This window comes from Capra hircus, chromosome 23, assembly GCF_001704415.2.
Source record: "Capra hircus breed San Clemente chromosome 23, ASM170441v1, whole genome shotgun sequence".
NCBI lineage: Eukaryota > Metazoa > Chordata > Mammalia > Artiodactyla > Bovidae > Capra > Capra hircus.
In genome coordinates, this window is record NC_030830.1 from 28729493 (window position 1) to 28748155 (window position 18663).

General features: G+C 43.3%; 1 protein-coding gene across 2 annotated transcripts in view; it reads left to right on the top strand.

The window, feature by feature from the left end:
* The window catches only part of ADGRF5 (adhesion G protein-coupled receptor F5), a 113147-nt gene that overhangs the window by 19968 nt on the left and 74516 nt on the right, over positions 1 to 18663 (top strand). The gene's annotated exons all lie outside the window — the stretch shown is intronic.

The following is an 18663-nucleotide window of genomic DNA, read 5'->3' on the forward strand; positions in this document are numbered from 1 at the left end:
CCCAGTGGATGGTAGACCACCAGGCTCCCCTGTCCATGGGATTTCCCAGGCAAGAATACGGGAGTGGGTTGCCATTTCCTTCTCCAGAGGACCTTTGCATCTCCTGCATTGCAGGCAGATTCTTTATCATCTGAGCCACCAGGGACGCCCCCTGGCACGTGTCTCTGTCCCCTTGCATTTGTACAGTACGCTGCCCTGTAAACTGCTACGCACGGTCTGCCCCTACATTTGAACAGCGGGCTAAACATAAGCCAAATTAGCGTGGTAATTGTATACACAAATAAACTGGACAACAGTTGCTTCAATTCTGTCATTTTGTGGGACTTCACAGAATTTTTACTTGTGTTTAAAATTTAAAACAGCCAAGGAGAGTACTGCTTGCACAGTGTCCTCATTTTGTTTGACAAATACAGGTGTTAGCTCACACCAAAATGTTTTACTGAGAATTAATGTTTCCGTGAATTTTTTTTTCTTTAGTTGTTCTATATCTAAAGAATTAACCAAGAAAATAAGGGTTATTACTGAAAATAATGTTCTCATATAAAAGAGGGGAAAGTCAATAAAAGATCTGGTCCAGATGTCAAATATACTAGAGGCTTCCATGGTCCAGGATTATGAGTGCTGGTTGCTGCCTTATTCAATCTGAATTTACAGTGCAGAGGAGTGTGTGTATGTGTGTGTGATAAAGGTGTACATATGCAGGTCTGTACCTGTGTGTATGTGTGCATTCATGGGCTTAGGGAATACACACATGTATTTTCTTTGTCATTATATAATTCTTGGGAAAGTTTATGATGTCAATCATAAAAGGATATTTAAATATTGCTCTTAGTACACATAAATATCCCTAGACAGGCATTTGATGTATAAGGTGATCCTGGCACTTAGGAAGGGACAATATGGGAGAATTACTGATGGAGGTCACTGACCCAAGGGCCGGAGGTCACTGATAAGAGTTCCCTTACTTAGTGAGGGTCTGTGCACTTAGTCACTCAGTCATGTCCAACTCTTTGTAATCCCATGGACTGGTATGTAGCCTGCCAGGCTTCTCTGTCCATGGGGATTCTCCAGGCAAGAATACTGGAGTGGGTAGCCTATCCCATCTCCTGGCCAACTCTTTGCAATCCCATGGACTATATGTAGCCTGCCAGGCTTCTCTGTCCATGGGGATTCTCCAGGCAAGAATACTGGAGTGGGTAGCCTATCCCATCTCCTGGCCAACTCTTTGCAACCCCATGGACTATATGTAGCCTGCCAGGCTTCTCTGTCCATGGGGATTCTCCAGGCAAGAATACTGGAGTGGGTAGCCTATCCTATCTCCTGGGGATCTTCCTGACTCAGGAATCAAACCAGGGTCTCCTGCATTGCAGACAGAACAGCTGAGCTACCAGGGAAGCCCTTAGTGAGGGTCTAGAAGGTTCAAATAAAGAAGTTATGTATGTGAACATCCCACTGGATAAAGCACAAAGACCAGATCCTTCTGGCCATAAATAAGATGGAAAAGGGAACAACACTTGAGGAATTCAAGAAAACACTAAAAATATATGTGGTTTTCCCCCAGTTAATGTTCCAGGTCAGACAAGGCAAACGGAAGGGGTGGGTCCTGGAGTAATCATATTGTTAAAAGGTAGCTGTGTTTTGTGTACTATGCATCAACTCTAAAAATAGTTCAGTGGTCCCAAGAGGCTGGCTTTGAATTATGGAGGGTGATGTAGTTAGGAAAGGTCTTGAACTTGGAGACTTGGACTCATTGTTCTGGCCTAGGTTGTGGAGTTGGTGGGGGCTGGCAACCCCTTGCTCCATGCTGGGTCGTGGCCCAGGGGCATAGCAGCCACTGTGAACACCTTTCCCTTCCTCTCTTAACTCCATCTGTCCCTGAAACACTCAGTACAGGCTAGAACCCAGGACAACTAAACTTTGGGTTTGCCAACCTGATCGCCAAGCACGCTGGCAGGTCAGACAGACTCTCAGAGTTTGCCATCATGGCATGAAATGAAACAGAGGAGTTTCCAAAGAGATAGCTTATGCATGACTTAGATTTCAGGAGACAGAGAATTCCCTCAACCTCTGGGTAGGGCACTCGAAAAACGAATGCTTTTCCCAATATTAAAACAGATAAGTTGCTTTGAACAGGAGCTAGTTTATTGAGTAATATGCGTAATATCTGGTATGTGCCCTTCCATTTTCTTCAAAAGCGATTCACTTCTGGTAAAATAACAAGCGGTGTTCGCGGTCTAATGATGGACTAATCGCGCTAATGATGGACTAGCTTGTTCCCTCAAGGCTCAGTCATGAGCCATCTGCACTCCACATCTCTGGGCTTTTAAAAGCACATTCTTCCTGCTCCCCAAGGAGCTGGACTTCAGAAACGTTGATGGATTACCATTTGTGCTTCATTTTCCATCTTCATCACTCTTCCCCCCATTTTATGCTTCTCCCCCTGGAGCTTATTTTAGGCCCCTTCTTGGAGCTGGACTTGAGAGCCATTGTTGTTCACAGACACAGGCATCAGCCCAACCTTTTCCGATTTCTTTCAGAAACAAATGCTGTCATTGTGCCTGACATAATATGTATTCTTGAAAGAGCATTTTAAAAAGAATATATCATGGCTCCGAAGAACTGAGGGAAGTGGAGGTGGAGAGACCCGACTGTTAGATGTGAAGCAGCCTTGGAGCAGGGATTCAGATGGAAGACAAGAGGTGTCCCTTGGGGGCAGCCAGTTTACCATAGGGATGGCCTTCGCTGGTTGACCAGAAGGTAATACTGACCAAGTAATGTTACCCTTGTGTTGTAGGTCTTGGGAAATTTATTGAGTGTCTCCTATGTGCTGAGGATTTCTAACTTTACCTTAAAAGTTGTTTTCTCTCTTTGGCTAAGATGGTGGAGTATCTCCTGCCCACCACCAACTGCCTCCCTGTTCCCCGCCCACCCCGGTCCGCATGGGGGCTCCTGCAGCCTTATAAATGAGTGGGGGATCTTGGTGGGCATGGTGTGTAAGCAGTCAAAACCACTCCGTGTCTATGCCCTTGAAAATACTGGATTCTCCTGACAGTGTATAATCCTAGTCCTTGGAAAGGGATGAACCCATAAAATAAAATCTCCCCTTGATTCATTTAACGATCAGAAAAATATTCATTGAATACATACCATCTTCCTTGTCACAGTTACTTATTATTTTGGTACATATTTTCTTTTATAAGCTTACCTTCAAATTAGTCATTTTTAACTAATAATTTTTTAAAAAACTAATAGCTAAAAAGTAGATTTTAAAGGATCAGTTCTCAAGAACTCAATTTTTTTTCTTAAATACATTAAGTTTCATGGACACCACTTGAATGAAATTCAGGGGTGGTGTCCACAAAATTGAAAGGAAAAAAAGTCTTTATTTTTTATTAACACCTAATTGCTATATAGGATTTCCTTTAATTAGGAAGCTAAGTGACAAGCCACAGCCACATTAACAGTACATATGACTTTGTCACCAAGAAATGTCATTACTGTGTTGCAGACCCTCAAAAATCTAGTTTATTCCCATCTCTTCATAAAGTGTGTGATAGTTATTAAACCTGTCTCATCAAAACTTTTAATTGAATAGATTAAGAAAGAAGCAAATATGTTACTGAATCACATTATTTTAATATTTTGACAACCATATTTCAGTATTATTATTTTGCCTTGTAATACTATTTATTTGTTTTATGCATTTAAAAGCATTATTCTGAGAAAGAATCATAGACTTCACCAGATAGCCAAGAGGGTCCGGGGCACAAATTCTGATTTCAAATCTTATTTTAATAGTCCTTCCAGCCAGGGCCAGGGAGATACAAGCTCTTTTAGTCTATGTCTAGAGATATCTTTTTCTTAAGACTTTTTTTTTTTTTTTTTTTGACATGGACCATTTAAAAAGTAGTTAGTGAACTTGTTACAGTATTGCTTCTGTTTCATATTTTGGTTTTTTTGCCATGAGGCATGTGGGACCTAAGCTCCCTGACCAAGGATCGAACCTGCACCCCTTGCATTGGAAGGGCAAGTCTTAACCACTGGACCACCTAAGAAATATCTTTATTTTGCCCTCACCAATGAAGGTTTTTTTCAAGTGTAGAGCCAGGTGAGGCTACCCTGTAAGAAAACATAGGTGGAAAAGAATGCTGGGACCAGGGACCAGGCTAAATTTAGAGGGTAAATAGAGGAAGAAAGGCCACCAAGGGGATGGAGAGGAAGGAGGAGAGACCCTTGGGTAGGAAGAAGATCTGAAGACTGGATGCCACAGAAGCCCTGAACAAAATGGGGTTTCAAGGAGGAGGGAACAGCCAACTCTGTGACATGCTGGGTCAAGGACGATAAAAACAGCAAATGCACCAGTGACCGTGAAGACGTGGAAATGAGGGTGACTGTCGTGGGGGCCACTAGCGCAGCGCCAGGGAAGGAAGGTGGACTGGACTGACGCAGAGGTCAGAGAAGAGACACGAGGAAGTGGAGAGAAGCGTCAGTGTTTTCAACTCTTTAGTCAAGAGTTGCTGTGAAAGGAGCAGAAAGATATTGCAGTCAGTGAGGAAGGATGTCAAAGCAAGGCTTTTCAAGAGAGATTCTGGAGCATGTTTGTGTGCTTCTGGGACTGATCAGTGCTGAGCATGAAAGAGGAAATGGGCCTCAGAGCCAAGAGAAGAAAGAGGCAGGGAAGAGCAGGGCTGAGTCATCCTCTTAAACCAGACAGAGGGATGATTTTAATGAATAAGCTGTTTGTCAGCCGTCAGGCACAGTTAAGAACTGCTCTCTGAAATATTCCCCTCTTTCCATGGTTCTCCACTTCTCTCTAACCCCACTACCCTCTTTAAATTTTTTTTTTTATTAAGGTATAGTTGATTTACAGTGTTGGGCTTGTTTCAGGTATACCACAAAGGGAATCAGTTGTATGTATATCCACTCTTTTTAAGACTCTTTTTCCATGGAGGTTATTATGGAGTATTGTGTAAAGTTCCCTGTGCTGTGCAGTAGGTTCCTATTAGTTATCTATGTAATACATAATAGTACACATATGTCAATGCCGGTCTCCTAGTTCATCCCTCCTCCCTTATCCCCCATTGCCCTCTTGCTATCTCTGTGAATGAAAGTCGCTCAGTTGAGTCCAACTCTTGGTGACCCCATAGACTATACAGTCCAAGGAATTCTCCAGGCCAGAACACTGGAGTGGGTAACCTTTCCCTTTTCCAGGGGATCTTCCCAACCCAGGGATCAAACCTAGGTCTTCCACATTGCAGGCGGATTCTTTACCAGCTGAGACACTAGGTCATTTCCATATTAGAGCCTCATTGAAGACTTAAACTAATTCAAGCTTATATGCAGCTCATTGGAAATGGACAACATGTCCACCTTTCAAAGGCATTTGAGTCAGAGCAGAGGTTGTTCTTTTGCTTAAAGCAATTTGTCTCTGAAAGTATAAGTTTAGGAATTAGGGGCAGGAGGACATAGGTTTTTTCTGTTGCTTCTCAAATCCTCCCGCAGAGGTGATAGTCTATACTGCTAATGTCACCTGGCACCCTATTTTTTCAGACCAACATGGTGCCCTTCACTACACTTCTGATCCAGCTATATCCTAATATGATAGCAAGAACCATTTAACATTCTTTCTTGAAAGACTATAAGCACTGAAAAAATTGGGATGATTCATTTACAGCTTCATTTCTGGTACTAGTTAAATTGTGGACCAATCATCATAAAGGAAAAAGATTAACACAAGGTTAACACTGTCTCTGTCTACTCAGGAATCATCACTCTATTTTGGGCATTAGGCTTAGGGATCAATCCCTTACCTGTACCTGGAGAATTGTCACGATTTAGGTGAGACAAAAATGTATCTGAGTATCTGGAGAGGATCGGGGCAGGCTCCAGGGCACAATGTTAAGAGTCCCGCCTGGGAAGATGGAAGATCTCGATTCTAAATCTGTCTCTGACACTAAAGGGTTCTATGAACTTGGTGAAGCCTTTCAATTCCCTCTAACATGGTCCCTGGGAAGAATGATCACTAGGCCACCTTGGCTCTAAAATCCTTTGAGTCTGATTTTTCTCCTATCATGGATGACTCTTCAGCTCATATTGTCTGGTGGTTTTGGCATCATGGCTCTTCACTCATCAGCTTGATAAATTTGGAGGTAGTTATTTCTCCAGTCAAAGGCAAAAACAGGGGAATCTCTGTTTTGGTGTCAGAGAAAGTGCTGAGGCCCTGAAAACAATAAAGAGCCCTGGTGTCTGCACCAGGGAGGCACCTTAGGGGAACGGAGACTTGCAGCCCCAAACTATGGTCTGCTAGATGTTAGCAGGTTCCCTCACTGCTGCTGGAGGTATGTGAAACCTGCTGACACAGGTTTCTGCACCCAGGACACACAATAGAAAAGCAGAAGTTATAAGAGGAGTGACCGCCCAGTGTTCATGAGCAAAGGAATTTTGCACACTTGAGACCAAATGCAACTTCCTTCAAAATAGCTTCCTTCCCAGACCAAGACAAAAGGGCATACCCATGTCCCCCAGGACTCAGCTTTTCTCCGTGATACTCACATGGCAGGGGGAGGAGGAGTCAACGACAAGTGTGGTCAGTCCGTAAGTCTGACATCATCTGCATCACGACTGGAGCATGTGGGTGATATATGTCACGACATGGGCATCAGTGAGCTTTTTTTGCTATGCTGTATGTCACCTCTAAGAGCTAAAGGTGAAATCTGAGGGCTAGACATGGTTCCAGGCCATTGCTGGTAAACCCTCCATAAGAAAAGGTCGTGAGACAAGGTCAACAAAATGCAAGAGAAGGCTGTTGATGGCACCTCTATGGAGCTGTCTCCTGAATCTGCCTCCATTTCCCCTCTATGCTGTCTCTACCTCTTTCAAGAAAAGGCAGGAAAGGTAGTCTTGGCAGTGATCCAAAACAGGGCTTTCCTTGGAGGGTACTTTGGATTTCTAGCCAAAGTTGGTGACATCACTGGAGACATAAGGTGGGTAGAATATGGCTGTCAACTGTATCCAGTTGGTCCAAAAGATGGAAAGCTTTACAGCAAAGCTTCTACAGGAAAGCTACTACAGCAAAATAAGTCTCTGAAAGATATGCACACCAAGAATGCGTAATAAATCTGTGCATTGGTGGAACGTGTCCAGTAACAGCAAGTGCAAATAAAACCTAAAAGGCCACAGCTGAGCATAAATATGAACAGGTCCAATTAGCAGAGACTCTGCCAAGATATACACATGAAAGATAAGAATGAGCCCATTTGTATACTATAAAACTGCCCAATTATTTGTCGGTTCCTTCCTTGTGTAAGGACAGGTCAGTGCCAGAAGGGAATTTTCCTGGCCTCACTATAGTAAATACCAAAAGAGAGTGGACCCTGGGCCACATTGGGTCAAGAGGGTTACCAACATCTGGTTGTGAATTAAAAGGGGAAAAAAAAGCTACTCCATCCAAATGTGAAAGTATGTTTTGCAAGTGGAGGCTTCATGGACTTTTGTATACCCTTCTGTTGGGTATATACTAATATTGTGGCTTTCTTAACTTTGCTTGCATGTTAAACTTTCAAATACATTTCTTTAATGAACCAAATAGACATCTCTGCCCTCAGGGAGCTCGCACAGTAGTGGAGGATTGGAAGGTGGAGACAACCAGTAAAATATTAATAAATAAGTATATTGAGGGAGGAGCCTGGTAGGCTACAGTCCACGGGGTCACAAAGAGTCAGACACGACTGAGCGACTTCACTTTCACTTTCAAGTACATTAAAGTGTATTGGACGGCTTCCCAGGTGACGCTAGTGGTAAAGAACCCACCTGCCAATGCAGAAGACATAAGAGCCCTGGGTTTGATCCCTGGATTGGGAAGAGCCCCTGGAGGAGGGCATAGAAACCCACTCTAGTATTCTAGCCTGGAGAATCCCCATGGACAGAGGAGCCTGGTGGGATACAGTCCATGGGGTTGAGAAGAGGGGACATGACTGATGTGACTTGGCACACGTGCACAGTGTATTAGAAGTGACATATGATGTGGAAAAAATTCATCATGGAAGGGGGTTCGAAGGGCTGAAATGTGACATATGGTGGTCAGGGAAGCCCTCACTAAGGAAACAGTGTTTGGAGCAAGGTAGGAATGAGGTGAGGGAGTGAGACAGGAGGATATCTGAGCTAAGAGCATCCAAGCAGAGGGAACAGCCAGTGCCAAGACTGCGGGTGGAACATGGTGGCTCACAGGGAGGCCAGCACAGCTGGAGCAACATGGAAAGAAGAGGAACTAAGTGAGGTATAGTCTGTTCGTTTCCAAGGCAAACCATACAATATCACGGTAATCCAAGCCTATGCCCCAACCAGTAATGCTGAGGAGGCTGAATTTGAACGGTTCTATGAAGACCTACAAGACCTTTTAGAACTAATACCCCCAAAATATGTCCTTTTCATTATAGAGGACTGGAATGCAAAAATAGGAAGTCAAGAAACACCTGGAGTAACAGGCAAATTTGGCCTTGGAATACGGAATGAAGCAGGGCAAAGACTAATAGAGTTTTGCCAAGAAAATGCACTGGTCATAGCAAACACCCTTTTCTAACCACACAAGAGAAGACTCTACACATGGACATCAGCAGACAGTCAACACTGAAATCAGATTGATTCTATTCTTTGCAGCCAAAGATGGAGAAGCTCTATACAGTCAGCAAAAACAAGACCAGGAGCTGACTGTGGCTCAGATCATGAAATTCTTATTGTCAAATTCAGACTGAAATTGAAGAAAGTAGGGAAAACCGCTAGACCATTCAGGTATGACCTAAATCAAATCCCTTATGACTATACAGTGGAAGTGAGAAATAGATTTAAGGGCCTAGATCTGAGTGCCTGGGGAACTATGGATGGAGGTTCATGACATTGTACAGGAGACAGGGATCAAGACCACCCCCATGGAAAAGAAATGCAAAAAAGCAAAATGGCTGCCTGAGGAGACCTTATAAATAGCTAGCTGTGAAAAGAAGAGAAGCAAAAAGCAAAGGAGAAAAGGAAAGATAAAGGCATCTGAATGCAGAGTTCCAAAGAATAGCAAGGAGAGATAAGAAAACCTTCCTCCGTGATCAATGAAAAGAAATAGAGGAAAACAACAGAATGGGAAAGACTAGAGATCTCTTCAAGAAAATTAGAGATACCAAGGGAACATTTCATGCAAAGATGGGCTCGATAAAGGACAGAAATGGTATGGACCTAACAGAAGCAGAAGATATTAAGAAAAGGTGGCAAGAATACACAGAAGAACTGTACAAAAAAGATCTTCACTTCCAAGATAATCATGATGGTGTGATCACTGACCTAGAGCCAGACACCCTGGAATGTGAAGTCAAGTGGGCCTTAGAAAGCATCACTACAAACAAAGCTAGTGGAGGTGATGGAATTCCAGTGGAGCTATTTCAAATCCTGAAAGATGATGTTGTGAAAGTGCTGCACTCAATATGCCAGCAAATTTGGAAAACTTAGTAGTGGCCACAGGACTGGAAAAGGTCAGTTTTCATTCCAATCCCCAAGAAAGGCAATGCCAAAGAATGCTCAAACTACCGCACAATTGCATTCATCTCACATGCTAGTAAAGTAATGCTCAAAATTCTCCAGGCTTCAGCAATCTATGAACCGTGAACTTTCAGATGTTCAAGCTGGTTTTAGAGAAGGCAGAGGAACCAGAGTTCAAATTGCCAACATCCGCTGGATCATGGAAAAAGCAAGAGAGTTCCAGAAAAACATCTATTTCTGCTTTATTGACTATGCCAAAGCCTTTGACCGTGTGGATCACAATAAACTGGAAAATTCTGAAAGAGATGGGAATACCAGACCACCTGACCTGCCTCTTGAGAAATCTGTATACAGGTCAGGAAGCAACAGTTACAACTGGACATGGAACAACAGACTGGTTCCAAATAGGAAAAGGAGTACGTCAAGGCTGTATATTGTCACGCTGCTTATTTAACTTATATGCAGAGTACATCATGAGAAACACTGGGCTGGAAGAAGCACAAGCTAGAATCAAGATTGCCAGGAGAAATATCAATAATCTCAGATATGCAGATGACACCAACCTTATGGCAGAGAGTAAAGAGGAGCTAAAGAGCCTCTTGATCAAAGTGAAAGAGGAGAGTGAAAAGCTTGGCTTAAAGCTCAACATTCAGATAACTAAGATCATGGCATCCGGTCCCATTACTTCATGGGAAGTAGATGGGGAAACAGTAGAAACAGGGTCAGACTTTATTTTGGGGGGCTCCAAAATCACTGCAGATGGTGATTGCAGCCAGGAAATTAAAAGATGCTTACTCCTTGGAAAAAAAGTTATGACCAACCTAGAGAGCATATTAAAAAGCAGAGACATTGCTTTGCCAACAAAGGTCCATCTAGTCAAGACTATGGTTTTTCCTGTGGTCATGTATGGATGTGAGAGTTGCACTGTGAAGAAGGCTGAGCCCAAAGAATTGATGCTTTTGAACTGTGGTGTTGGAGAAGACTCTTGAGAGTCCCTTGGACTGCAAGGAGATCCAACCAGTCCATTCTGAAGGAGATCAGCTCTGGGATTTCTTTGGAGGGAATAATGCTGAAGCTGAAACTCCAGTCCTTTGGCCACCTCATGTGAAGAGTTGACTCACTGGAAAAGACTCTGATGCTGGGAGGGATTGGGGGCAGGAGGAGAAGGGGACGACAGAGGATGAGATGGGTGGATGGCATCACTGAGTCGATGGGCGTGAGTTTGAGTGAACTCTGGGAATTGGTGATGTACAGGGAGGCCTGGCGTACTGTGATTCATGGGGTCTCAAAGAGTCGGACACGACTGAGCCACTGAACTGAACTGATACACATGTTCGGGGCTTCCCTGATGGCTCAGCAGGTAAAGAATTCACCTGCAAAGCAGGAGACACAGGAGATGTGGGTTCAGTCCCTGGATCAGGAAAACCCCCCCAGAGGAAGGACATGGTGACCCACTCCAGTATTCTTGCCTGGAGAATCCCACAGACTGAAGAGCCTGATGGGCTGCAGTCCAAAGGGTCACAAAGAGTCAGACACAACCGAGAGACTGAGCACACACATGCATATACATAGTCATTCTTTTTCAGACTCTTTTCTCAAATAGGTTATAATAGACTATTGAATAGAGGTCCCTGTGCTATACAGTGCTTGCTGGCTATCTATTTTATATATAGCAGTGTGTGTGTATTAATGACTCCTAATTTATCCCTCCCCCCACATTTCCCCTTTGGCAACCAAATTTTTGGTTTTCGAAATATGAGAGTTTGTTTCTGTTCTGTAAATAAGTTAATTTATATCATTCTTAAAATTAGATTCCACACATGAATGATATCATGTATTTGTTTTGTCTGGCTTACTTCACTTACTATGATAATCTATAGGTCCGTCCAAGTTGCTGCAGGTGGCGTTATTTCATTGTTTTTTTATGGCTGAGTTGTATTCTACTGTATATAGGTACTATATCTTCTTTATCCATTCATCTGTTGATGGACATTTAGGTTGGTTCCCTGTCTTGGCTACCTGTAAATAGTGCTGCTAAGAACAGTGGGGTGCATTATTTTTTCAAATTATGGTTTTCTTTGGATGTATATCCAGAAGTGGGATTGTTGGATCATGGGGTAGTCCTTTTGTTTTCTTTTCTGGATTACCTAGAACGTACCAACACAGAACAAGGATCTGGGCATACAATACATAAGATAAGGCCCAGCCCTCAAGGCACTTACAGTCAATGCATTAAAATGATCATTTGAGTATAGTGTGGTACGTGCAGAAAGACACATACCTCCTCATTTGAGGTCAGTGAGAAAAAATACTTGACTCAGCCTGGGAGGAGTGGGAAGATCTTTGGAAGAAATAACATCTGCTGCTTAACTGAAGACTAAAAATTAGCCAGATGAAGAAGGGGGAAGCATGACACAGCCTGGAATGTTCCGGAAAGACACATTTACTTGGTGCTTACATTTCTGCCTGAGCAAATAGCTCTGTCTCCAGTGAGGCTAACCCCTCAAGTCCTAAGCGATGGCCTCATACTAACACAAATGTTGATAACACGACTAGTTGAATTAGTTACTCAGGCTACACCATTGCGGTCAGGCAGAAGTCTGGTTTCAACTTGCCACCAACTCCAGCATCTTAGAACTCAGACAAGGGCTCTTTCCCAGTGAACAGCAGCTGTAGCTGCAAAAGGGCAAAGTCTTCCCATCAGCACTGGCCTCTGGGTTGCAGCCGAGACCATATGGTGGTTCCATCTTTTATTGGTCTTTGTTTTCGCTGTGAAGAGAGTGCCACAAGCACGGAGTGTTCCTAGCAACAAACAGGACAGCGGGTGAGAGAGGAATTGCTCCTCAGGGAGGCAAACGGACAGCCACCTTGACAACGCCCAGTCTGATGTCAGAGTTGACGGCGCCCCACAACCCGAGGCAAACAGGAAAAAGACAGTATTTTCAAAGTGTGAACCCAGGATCTGACTCTGGCAGCAGGGTGTTTTTTAAGGCAAGAGGTATCCAAGTCAAGGTCCCCCACATTGTTACTCTTTCTTTATTGAAGGACAATTTCTTTACATGCTGTGTCAGTGTCTGCTGTACAACAAAGAGAATCAGTTATATAGATACATATATCCCCTCCCTCTTGGATCTCCCTCCCACCTTCGCCCTCCTCCCCATCACCCCTCTAGGTCATCACAGAGCACTGAGTTGAGTTCCCTGTGTTGTATAACAGCTTCCCACTAGCTATCTGTTTTACACTTGTACACATGGGGCTTCCCTGATAGCTCAGTAGGTAAAGAATACTCCTGCAATGCAGGAGACCCCGGTTCAATTCCTGGCTCCGGAAGATCCCCTAGACAACGGACAGCCTACCCCCTCCAGTATCCTTGAGCTTCCCTGGTGGCTCAGATGGTAAAGAACCTGCCTGTAATGCAGGAGACCTGGGTTTGATCCCTGGAGGAGGGCACTGCAACCCACTCCAGTATTGTTGCCTGGAGAATCCCCATGGACAGAGCAGCCTGGCGGGCTGGAGTCCATACGGTCACACAGAGCCTGACCCGACTGAAGCATCTAGGCAGCAGTGTATGTATGTCATTTCTAATCTCCCAATTCATCACACTCTCCCTTTCCCACCCCACGTCCACAGTCCATTACTCTAAGTCTCTATTCCCGCCCTGCAAATAAGCTTGTCTCTATCATTTTTTTCTTTTAGATTCCACATACACGTGCTAATATATATCTCTCTTTCTGATTTACTTCATTCTGTATGACAGACTCTAGGTCCATCCACATCTCTACGAATGACCCTCTTTTCTGAAGGTCTTCGAGCTTTCCTCCCCTGGACTAGGTAAACTCCTCTATCAGACATTCAATCCTCCCTTGCAATTACTTTCCAAAGCTCTCAGCCTGCAACATTCTTTTAGGGACACCCCCTTTTTTTGGAGTATAATTGCTTTACAATGTTGTGTTAGTTTCTGCTGAACAACTAAGTGGATCAGCTATATGTGTACATACATCCCCTTTTTCTTGACCCTCCCTTTCACCACCACCCCCAATTCCACCCATCTAGGTCATTACAGAGCACTGAGCTGAGCTCCCCATGCTATACAACTGGCTTTCCTCCCATGTTTTCTCCATTCCTTCCAGTACAGCTGATGTCATTCATCTACACTTATACTAATCCATTCAAGCTACCCACAAAGGAAACAAATCTCATGACAGAGTCAGGAAGATATATTTCGGAGGCATCTTCAAAGTGCCAGTCTGTGTGGAACCAGAGGCAAAGCTAGCAGAAAGCAAGAGCAAAGGCAGTAGCAAATCCCTCCATGTTATTACAACAAAAATCTCATTCCTGCAGAAATAACATTTTTGTTGTTGTTCAGTTACTAAGTCATGTTTGACTATTTGTGACCCCATGGACTATAGGCTCCTCTGTCCTCCACTATCTTCCAGAACTTGCTCAAATTCATGTCCATGGAATTGATGATGCTATAATAACAGTAGCAATAGCCAACACTTAACACATGCTTACTAAGTGCCAGGCACTTTCATAAGCATTTTTACAGGTGTGGAACTCATTCAATCTTCCCTACAACCCTGAGGTAGTTCTTATTATTACTCTGATTTTGCAGATGAGAAAACTGAGGCACAGAAAGATGAAATAACCAAGTAAGTTTTTTCTGTGGAGCTATGAGTGGGCAGATCTGGTGTCCACACGATTAACCCCAAGTTACTCTGGGTTTTCAAGACCCAGGTGTTTTTTGCTACCTATATTTAATATTATAGGTTTTTAGTGTAAAAATGAATCTGGAATATCTTTGTCCATTTTATATAGGAAAAGTCAATATGCAAATATTTAGCACAAGAAATTTGGAATACAGTAGACCTTTGAACAACATAGGTTTAAAGGTAATCACTTCTTCACAGCTGAAAATCTGCACATAACTTTACAACTGTTACTCTGTATCCTGGTCCCACATATAAGGAGTCAACCAGGCAACTGTGGGTCATGTCACACAGTGCCTTGAGAACCCCATGAACAGTATGAAAAGGCAAAATGATAGGATACCAAAAGAGGAACTCCCCAGGTCATTAGGTGCCCAATATGCTACTGGAGATCAGTGGAGAAATAACTCCAGAAAGAATGAAGGGATGGAGCCAAAGCAAAAACAATACCCAGCTGTGGATGTGAATGGATAGAAGAAATATCCAATGCTGTAAAGAGCAATATTGCATAGGAACCTGGAATGTCAGGTCCATGAATCAAGGCAAATTGGAAGTGGTCAAACAAGAGATGGCAAGGGTGAACGTCGACATTCTAGGAATCAGCGAACTAAAATGGACTGGAATGGGTGAATTTAACTCAGATGACCATTATATCTACTACTGCAGGCAGGAATCCCTCAGAAGAAATGGAGTAGCCATCATAGTCAACAAAAGAGTCTGAAATGCAGTACTTGGATGCAATCTCAAAAATGACAGAATGATCTCTGTTCGTCTCCAAGGCAAACCATTCAATATCACAGTTATCCAAGTCTATGCCCCAACCAGTAATGCTGAAGAAACTGAAGTTGAACGGTTTTATGAAGACCTACAAGACGTTTTAGAACTAACACCCCCAAAAGATGTCCTTTTCATTCTAGGGGATTGGAATGCTAAAGTAGGAAGTCAAGAAACACCTAGAGTAACAGGCAAATTTGGCCTTGGAAAGCGGAATGAAGCAGGGCAAAGACTAATAGAGTTTTGCCAAGAAAATGCACTGGTCATAGCAAACACCCTCTTCCAACAACACAAGAGAAGACTCTACAAATGGACATCAGCAGATGGTCAACACCAAAATCAGATTGATTCTATTCTTTGCAGCCAAAGATGGAGAAGCTCTATACAGTCAACAAAAACAAGACCAGGAGCTGACTGCGGCTCAGATCATGAACTCCTTATTGCCAAATTCAGAGTGAAATTGAAGAAAGTAGGGAAAACCGCTAGACCATTTAGGTATGACCTAAATCAAATCCCTTATGATTATGCAGTGGAAGTGAGAAATAGATTTAAGGGCCTAGATCTGATAGATAGAGTGCCTGATGAACTATGCAATGAGTTTCATGACATTCTACAGGAGACAGGGATCAAGATCATCCCCATGGAAAAGAAATGCAGAAAAGCAAAATGGCTGTCTGGGGAGGCCTTACAAATAGCTGTGAAAAGAAGAGAGGTGAAAAGCAAAGGAGAAAAGGAAAGATAAAGGCATCTGAATGCAGAGTTCCAAAGAATAGCAAGGAGAGATAAGAAAGCCTTCTTCAGCGATCAATGCAAAGAAATAGAGGAAAACAACAGAATGGGAAAGACTAAAGATCTCTTCAAGAAAATTAGAGATACCAAGGGAACATTTCATGCAAAGATGGGCTCGATAAAGGACAGGAATGGTCTGGACCTAACAGAAGCAGAAGATACTAAGAAAAGGTGGCAAGAATACACGGAAAAACTGTACAAGAAAGATCTTCACGACCCAGATAATCATGATGATGTGATCACTAATCTAGAGCCAGACATCTAGGAATGTGAAGTCAGGTGGGCCTTAGAGAGCATCACTATGAACAAGGCTAGTGGAGGTGATAGAATTCCAGTTGAGCTATTTCAAATCCTGAAAGATGATGCTGTGAAAGTGCTGCACTCAATATGTCAAATTTGGAAAACTCAGCAGTGGCCATAGGACTGGAAAAGGTCAGTTTTCATTCCAATTCCAAAGAAGGGCAATACCAAAGAATGCTCAAACTACCACACAATTGCACTCATCTCACATGCTAGTAAAGTAACGCTCAAAATTCTCCAAGCCAGGCTTCAGCAAAAGTGAACCGTGAACTCCCTGATGTTCAAGCTAGTTTTAGAAAAGGCAGAGGAACCAGAGATCAAATTGCCAACATCAACTGGATCATGGAAAAAGTAAGAGAGTTCCAGAAAAACATTGATTTCTGCTTTATTGACGATACCAAAGCCTTTGACTATGTGGATCACAATAAACTGTGGAAAATTCTGAAAGAGATGGGAATACCAGACCACCTAACCTGCCTCTTGAGAAATCTGCATGCAGGTCAGGAAGCAACAGTTAGAACTGGACATGGAACAACAGACTGGTTCCAAATAGGAAAAGGAGTACGTCAAGGCTGTATATTGTCACCTTGCTTATTTAACTTCTATGCAGAGTACATCATGAGAAATGCTGGGCTGGAAGAAACACAAGCTGGAATCCAGATTGCTGGGAGAAATATCAATAACCTCAGATATGCAGATGACATAACCCTTATGGCAGAAAGTGAAGAGGAGCTAAAAAGCCTCTTGATGAAAGTGAAAGAGGAGAGCGAAAAAATTGGCTTAAAGCTCAACATTCAGAAAACGAAGATCATGGCATCCGGTCCCGTCACTTCATGGCAAATAGATGGGGAAACAGTAGAAACAGTGTCAGACTTTATTTTTTGGGCTCCAAAATCACTACAGATGGTGACTACAGCCATGAAATTAAAAGACGCTTACTCCTTGGAAGAAAAGTTATGACCAACCTAGATAGCATATTCAAAAGCAGAGACATTACTTTGCCAACTAAGGTCCATCTAGTCAAGGTTATGGTTTTTCCTGTGGTCATGTATGGATGTGAGAGTTGGACTGTGAAGAAGGCTGAGCGCCGAAGAACTGCTGCTTTTGAACTGTGGTGTTGGAGAAGACTCTTGAGAGTCCCTTGGACTGCAAGGAGATCCAACCAGTCCATTCTGAAGGAGATCAGCCCTGGGATTTCTTTGGAAGGAATGATGCTAAAGCTGAAGCTCCAGTACTTTGGCCACCTCATGTGAATAGTTGACTCATTGGAAAAGACTCTGATGCTGGGAGGGATTGGGGGCAGGAGGAGAAGGAGACGACAGAGGATGAGATGGCTGGATGGCATCACGGACTTGATGGACATGTGTCTGAGTGAACTCCGGGAGATGGTGATGGACAGGGAGGCCTGGCATGCTGCGATTCATGGGGTCTCAAAGAGTCGAACACGACTGAGCCACTGAACTGAACTGAACTGAAGTGAAAAAAAAAAATCTGCCTGCAAGTAGACCCACACACGTTGTCCAAGGATCTACTGTATTCTAAAATATGATTTAAGCTTTTTGATTCTGTGTCTATGTGTCTTACTATTTTATTTATTTATTGGCCAAGGGTAGCATTTTATTTATTTTTTATAGAATTATTTTTTAATTGAAGTATCTTTGACTTACTGTGTCATGAGTATTTTCTATAGAAAGAAAAGATTTATTTTTCATGATGATTCACCACTTTACTACAGGTAAGGCAATTAGTACTGGATTAAACAATAAGGCCCTTTATTGTGCCAGGTGGCTCAAGGGTAAAGAATCCGCCTGTCAGTGATCCCTGTGTTGGGAAGATCCCCTGGAGGAGAAAATGAAAACCTACTCTAATATTCTTGCCTGGGAAATTCCGTGGGTAGAGGAGCCTGGTGGGCTACAGTCCATGGGGTCACAAAAGAGTCTTACATGAGCATGCACACACATTGTGCCATTGATAGTAAATCCAGAGGTGACATACATCCACATCTGGCCACATGTCTAAGCATATCCCAGGGTCCAGCAAGGAGAATGACGTCCCTGCACTTTAAACCTATCACAGTGTACCCCTGAGTGCATAACCAGGCCCAGGCTGGCAGCAGAGAAGAGGTGAAGGGTCAGCTGTTGGGGGCAACCACCACCATCTCCCATGCTGGTGTGGAATGGGCTGGAGAATACAATTGAGAATCAGTACCAAGAAGTAGAATAATAATGTTGACTTGGCCAAAAATTCGTTTGGGTTCTTCCATAAGAGGTTACAGAAAAACTTAAACAAATTATTGGCCAATCCAATATTTTGAAGGTTCATCCTCCTTTTGCCAAACACTTCACCCTTGTCCCCAGCCTGAATATGACAAGTAGTTGCTGACCTGCCTACAGGATGGGAGCTCTGGCTGGAAGGGAAGGCTGGCCAGGAGGAAGGGAGATGATGTGGGACAGGGAAGATCCAATAGCTTGGAGGATTCGAGCCCAGGTATCCTGTTCTGGAGTTCATCCTCCATGCCAGGCTTTTATCAGAGCCTTCATAGCCTCAGCAGTATTATTATTCCACTTTCACA